We start from the raw sequence: 6,907 nt of genomic DNA on the forward strand, positions 1-6,907 counted from the left end.
GTTTTGTGGTAAAGTAGAATTGTTCTATTTTTGCTTGTTTGTTTTTAATTGGCATGAAACCCAAATTCCCCCACATATTTTAGCAAAATGACAGTTATTCATTATTCCAGGCCTGAGCAGGTGGGGGACAAAGATGGCTTCCCTCCAGGATCCTTGGTCTGGGCGGGGGGGGGGGGGGGGGGGGCACAATCAGTTTGGGCACCATTATGGTAAGCGGAAGAGAGGGGGGAGGGAAAGAGAGAGAATGGTTCACAGGCTGGTAAGAAAGGTGTATCTGAACAGGTGAGGGTGGCAAGGAACAGATGGACATGAATGGCCTGCTAAGCACCAGTGTCCAAGGTGATGACTGGACCTGGGCTATTGCCAAGGGCCAAGTCTTGGTCTGAGGCTCCGAAGCAGCCAAAGGGGGCTGTGTTGATGTCTGGGGCTCCTGTTGCCACTGAGGGCCATGCAGAGGCCTATAGTCTGGGCCACCACCTGGGGCTGTGTTGGTATACAAGGGCCATGCTACTGTGGAAAACAGGACAACCTGAGTGGCCTACACTGCTATCACCATCACCATTATGGTGACATCCTAGCCTGAGCTGCTGCCAGGGACCATGCCTAGGTCCAGCGTCCTCCCAAAGCTGGGGTCTGTGTTGATGTCCTCATGGCCTGTGTTAGCACACGGGGTCATTAGAACCATGCTGTGCTGAGGCAGCCCCACCCTTCACTGGCCCTGAAATAGCTGGTCCTCCCCTTGCTGGACACTGCAGCAAGAGAACTGACCCTGATACTCAGTGGAAAGCTGCCCCACCTCAGGAAAGATGGTCTCACCCCTCGTTACAAGCCTACATCCCACCTGGGCAGCACAGTAGAGCAGACCCCGTGGTTGGGGACACAGGTAAGCCGACCCTGGGAACATGAGAACAGGAGAGCTGATCCTGTCCCACTCACTCATCTGCCGTGGTGGCATGGGTGAGAGAAATTTGCCCTCCCGCCTTTTCAATTACCACCTGTGGCAGGTGAGAGAGTTGTCCCCAGGGTCACAAAAGTAAGAGAACTAGCTCAACTTCTCACCAGCTGCAGCACACAGGCACACAGGAGAGCAGGTCCTGCACCCTGCCTAGAAAGCACACTAGAGCTGTCCCTGTTGTCTGTTGGTGGCGGGAGGTGCAGGTGAGCCAGCCCTGGGGATGTGAGAGCAGGAGAACAGTCACCTGCCCCCCTCACATGCTCCCTACAGCAATCAGGAGAGAGGGCCCTGCACCTTGCTTGGGAAAAACAGTAGAGTTAGCCCTGGTGGTGTGAGTGTGGATGAGCCAGATCAGAGGACCCGAGAGCAGGGGAACTGGCACTGCTCCTTGCTACCTGCTGCATTGTGTGAGCTGGCTGAGAAAGTACTGGAGAGCTTGCCCAGGTAGTGACCACGAGGGAAAGCTGGTGGGCTGACCAACCCAGCTATCACTCAGACCCAGAACCAGAGCTATGAGTTGGCCCAGCCCAACATCCGCCTCATCTATGAACTGTTGGCGCATGTGAAGGGAACAAACCTACAGATCCAAAACCGCAGGATCTCCATGACACTGGACAACAACAGGATCACTAAGAGGAGCCCTAGAGAGAGCCCATTATTGAAAACGTAGCAGAAGCCAATGACTCCTGGCAATGAACACTTGCAAGTAAAGATGAATGGACTAAAGGTAAATTGTGTGACTCAACGGGCCACACTACAGCTTTTGTTGTTGTGGTTTGGTTGGTTGGTTTTGTTTTCAGTTTTTCTTTTAAATTTTGTTTTGTTTTTCGGGGGGGGGGGGAGGTTGCAAGGGCAGAGGGCAGATTCAAGAGGACAGGGAGATAAGCAGGATCAGAATGCATGCTGTGATATCCACAAAGAATCAATGGAAATTAAAGGAATTAGAAAAGAAAAATAAAACCCACCTCAAAGCATTGCCCATAACAACAACAGAAGACATTAAATATAAATTTTCCCCCTCAATCTATAAATTACTAGAGGCTTCAGATTTCTCACTGGGGGTCATGTGGATGGGATTGTCTTGTCCTGGTCTGATGATTTTTATCTGGAGCATCACCTGCCACTTACAGTAGACAATTAAAAACAAAATTCTGGGGCTGGAGGGATAGCTCAGCCGTTAAAGGCTAGGCTCACAACCAAAAATATAAAAACAAAATTCTGAAGTTGTATAATATTCATCAAAAGCAAAGATTGGTCTGAACAACACAGCCTCAAGCTGCTCGGTGATTCTCTTGATGTCCATATGTTTTAGGAGAAAGGGGAATTAAGTGTTTATTTTATTTAAATTTCAAAATAGTAATAGCAGAAAGGAAATTTCGAAGATCTAATGGTCCATCAGGCCCAAAGTTTCCTCCAGCCCTTTAATTGGATAAGACAACAATAAAAGTCTCTTCCAAGAGCTCCTTCAGAGGGGATCCCATGGAGCTGAGTCCCCAGGAGACACAAGCAGCATGGTACAAGATATCAGCAACCCTTGGCTAGGACTGTAGCTCAGCAGGAGGCTTGTGTAGCCTGTGCAGAGTCCTAGGTCCCATCCCCAGCACCATATAGATTAAGGAGAGTGGCACACAGATGTAACCCCAGTACTTAGGAGGGAGAGGCAGGAGGATTGGGAATTGAAACCTAAGCTACATAGCAAATTGAACCTTGTCTGGGCTACATGAGACCCTGAGAGACAGAAAAGGACATTGAGAAAGAACACATGAAAGCAAGCAATCCTACTGCAATAAGAAAGAACAATAAGCCAACAAGCCTTCATGATGGATCTCACACCCTCTTCACCTTCAGATGTAGAGAATAAATTTGTATCACCCAATCCATATCTCACTCTCTATAACCAATATAGCCTACGAGACTGTTGCTGGGCTCCTTCTAAGTCATGGGCTGCAGTCCTGAGACATAGTGTCTAGTCTCTTCTCCAGCTCCCTGGGCTTGGTGAAGACCTGGAATACAAACTGTGGACTCCAGGGCCTGGTCACTATTGGGTGTTACATGAAAGAGGCCCTGGTCACTGGGGCTGGTGTGGAAGGTCTACAGATTACCAGACTGGAAGCTTTTCTGGGCCATACTGAGGAACAAGAACCACTCAATAGGACACAGGGGGAACCCCTGAGGGTTGAGTAATTGATGCCAATTTTGAGAGGAAGCATCAGCTCCCAGCTTATGGGGAACGGCAAGATGGAAAGATCTGCTGATCCAGTCACCATGGAATGAAAAACTGTGAGGATACTGTTCATGTATTCATCAAAAATGTACCGAGATCCTATGTGTCAGGCACAGGAGCTACAGAGATTAATAGACATTTGAACATCCCCCCTGGAAACTTGTAGACTCATGAGGAAGATCAAAAATTGAGGGAAATGAGGTTGAACAGATTGCCCCAATCTGGACAACAAAGACAGTCAGAACTGATCGATCTTTACAGAACCGACTGGCATTCAGAAGGGACTGGTATCGCATGCCATAGACAGGTATCCCCTGTGTACCTGAGTGCTGACCTAACCCTTACACACAGAGATGATACGAGCACCAGCAGCTGCCCGAGCTCTTTGAGTGACAATAGAAAACAGATGGGAAGTTGAAGTGTGAGATACGTGTTGCTGATGGATGCCATTTGTGTCTTGTTTCTCCAGTCTCTGGGATCACTTTCTCAGGCTGGACTGACAGACTCACACCAGGGACAGAGCAGAAATAATACTTTATGATACTTTGTGAAGTGTGAAAAATGAGGCCAGAAGATCTGAATTCATATTCTGTTACCACCAATTGTTAGCCCAAATAATGTTGGCCACGACAGAAACTCTTCAGGCCGGTTTCCTTGTCCACGACTTAAGGCAAAAATTATCTCTATCTCATGAGAATAAAAGAGTTAGTACAACTCCTGCTACTGAGTAATCATTTGGTAAGTGGTAATAAACATTATTGGCCTAGTGGCTCACCTAGCTTCCTCACAATGATAGCGTATGGCAGAGTCACATGACAGAAATGGCAGTGACCTCACAAGTGTGTTTAGAGTGTGGATTTGGCTCATCATGTCCTAACATCTCACTCCCGAAGTTGTCATCTTAATTGCATATTGCAAAATTCCTCTGAGTTTTAAGCCTAGGCCTAAAGGAAGAATCAGCTACATAGAACAGATTGGCTAAGTGTACTAGTAAGCCTGGAACAGACAGTAGGCTTTCGGTACAATGATGGGAAGGATACCAATGGAGATGGTCCATCATCCTGCCTCACATGATCTCTGGTTAAGCTCAAAAAGCCAAGAGCTATACAACTCACTACGCTCTGTTTCATATTGTATGCAACTATGGACATCCAGGACAAATAAGTGAAGTAGAGAGATAGCCCTTCTAGAGACCAAGGAGAATGGTGGCCTCTTTGCCTGTAGTTAAACTTGATCTATACTCACCCAACAGGAGCCCTCTGAGTGCTTTACTTACCACAATCATCAAGCTGTTGGAACTCTCTCTTTGACACTCACCATGACTGGAAGAAATATGGCCTTCCCTGCTCTACACTTCTGATGCTATGTTAGATGATAACTCTGACAGGTTGGTGCCAAACAGTTTCTGAACGAACAGTCCATCCTCAAGGAAAATGTGGTCAGGCTTCTTTTGTGTCCTGTCTTACAACTGTGGATCAGAACAAAAACATGTCACCCTTCTTAATTCCGTGACTATGTGTGACCTTTGTCTCCAATGGTGCAGGACAAAGTCAAGTTGTCAAGTTGTCTGCCTGAATGGAAAAAACCCTCCCTTCCTTCACTAGGATGCTTCAAGCACTTACAATTCAAAGGCCTGAAGGTGCTGAGCTCTCTAACACAACTTTTAGAGCTTTCTTCCAAAATTCCTGCATCAGTTGCTGAAACTCTGTGTGTGTGTGTGTGTGTGTGTGTGTGTGTGTGTGTGTGTGTGTGTGTGTGTGTGTGTATGAGAGAGAGAGACTTCAAAGTAACCATGGAAAATATTTTACTTTGGGGCTCTCTCCCTCGGCTTTTCTCTCATAGTCAAAGACTTAAAGGCAGTCAGGACAATGCCTGGACAGAGGGCATACCTTTGTTGGAGGGATATGGGAAATAAGTCAGTGGCTTCCAGCAGCCAGTCAGCTTTTTTGGTAACTTGAATGACTCACAGTGGCATAAACCAGACTTGGTTCAAGAAGCATTGTACCTGCCCTTATGATGAAAAGCAGAAACTTCCTGGTGAAGTTGTGCAAACACCTTTCCACAGCATATGTCACTTGATCAGGGTGAGCTGAAGGGACCATCTTGAAATAGAAAGGTTTAGAAGAGACTCTAACAAATGGCAACCCCCAACACACACACACACACACACACACACACACACACACACACACACACAAAGGATACGACACATACAATATACTGATTTCTGGTTTCCTTAATATAGAACAATTTCTTATAACTCAATCAGAAAATTATTTACTAAAAATAAACTGGGACAAGATCATTTCTTCATAGGAGACACAAATGACTTACCAAGATTTGAAAATATCAGAGCCTGGTAACAGAGGCCCATGATCCCAGCTACTAGGAGGTTAAAGCAAGAGGGTTACAAGTTCAAGGTCAGCCTTCTCAAGTTTGTGAGATCTTCTCTCTAAAGAAAAGTGAAAAGAATCTAGGGATGTAGTTAATTGGTAGAGCATTTACATAGCATGCATGAATCCTGCGGTTCAATTGCCAGCATCATAGACACACACACACAGAGAGAGAGAGAGAGAGAGAGAGACAGACAGACAGACAGACAGACAGACAGACAGACAGACAGAGACAGAGATAGAGAGATCAGAGGGAGTTTTGGAAGATATTCAACTTCATTAAAAGCAAATAAATGTAAATAGAAGCACTAAAATCAAATAAAAACATTTAAGTTCTCAGTGATTATTTTTTTAAAAAAATACATAATAGAGGATATTGGTTTAAAATGTGTAGGTATTTTCTTAAAATATTTCTGAAAGCATTATGGGCACAAATGCCTGGGCAAAAGGTGTTATAAATGTTCAAAACCTATAATAAAATAATAATAGAAACTTATTTTATAAAACAGTAGTATATCTTAGTGTTTCTGTTGCTGTGATGAAACATCATGACCAAAGCAACTTGGAGAGGAAAGGATTTATTCAGCTTCCATTTCCCCAGCACTGTTCATCACTGAAGGAAGTCAGGACAGAAACTAAAACAGGGCAGGAACCTTGAGGCAGGAGCTGATGCAGAGGCCATGGAGAGGGGCTACTTACTGGCTTGCTCAGCCCACTTTCTTATAGAACTCAGAGCCACCAGCCTAGGGATAGAACCACCCACAGTGGACTGTTCATCAATCTCCAATTAACAAAATGCCTTACAGGTTTGCCTATAGCCTGACCTTACAATGACATTTTCTCAATTGATGATCCCCCACTCCAGTGGCTGTAGCTTGTATCAAGTTGACATAAAACTAGCCAGCACAGAGATGTGCTTATGGACACATGCTGAAACATTTTGAAATAGCAAAAGAACAGATCCATACTGTATCAGTGATTTTTCTCATTGCTGTGACCAAGCATTTGACAAAACAACTGGAGAGAAGAGGGATTTAGTGTGAGGGACAGTTCATCAGGGCAGGGAAAGAATGATGGCGGGGGTGTGAGACCTGCTTGCTCAGACCTGAGTGAAGCAGGAAGCAGGACCAGTGGATAAGCCTTGAGGCATCAACTCACATCCTCCAGCTAGGTCCCACTTCCCAAAAGTTCCACAACTTCCCCAAACAGCACCATCATTTAGGGATCAAGTGTTCAAACATATTAGCCTATAGAGCCCATTTTACATCTAAAAGATGACTCCCACTAAGTGCTCATCAATTAGAAATGATTAAATAAATCACCACACAATGAGCC

This window comes from Peromyscus maniculatus, chromosome 2 (assembly GCF_049852395.1).
Source record: "Peromyscus maniculatus bairdii isolate BWxNUB_F1_BW_parent chromosome 2, HU_Pman_BW_mat_3.1, whole genome shotgun sequence".
NCBI lineage: Eukaryota > Metazoa > Chordata > Mammalia > Rodentia > Cricetidae > Peromyscus > Peromyscus maniculatus.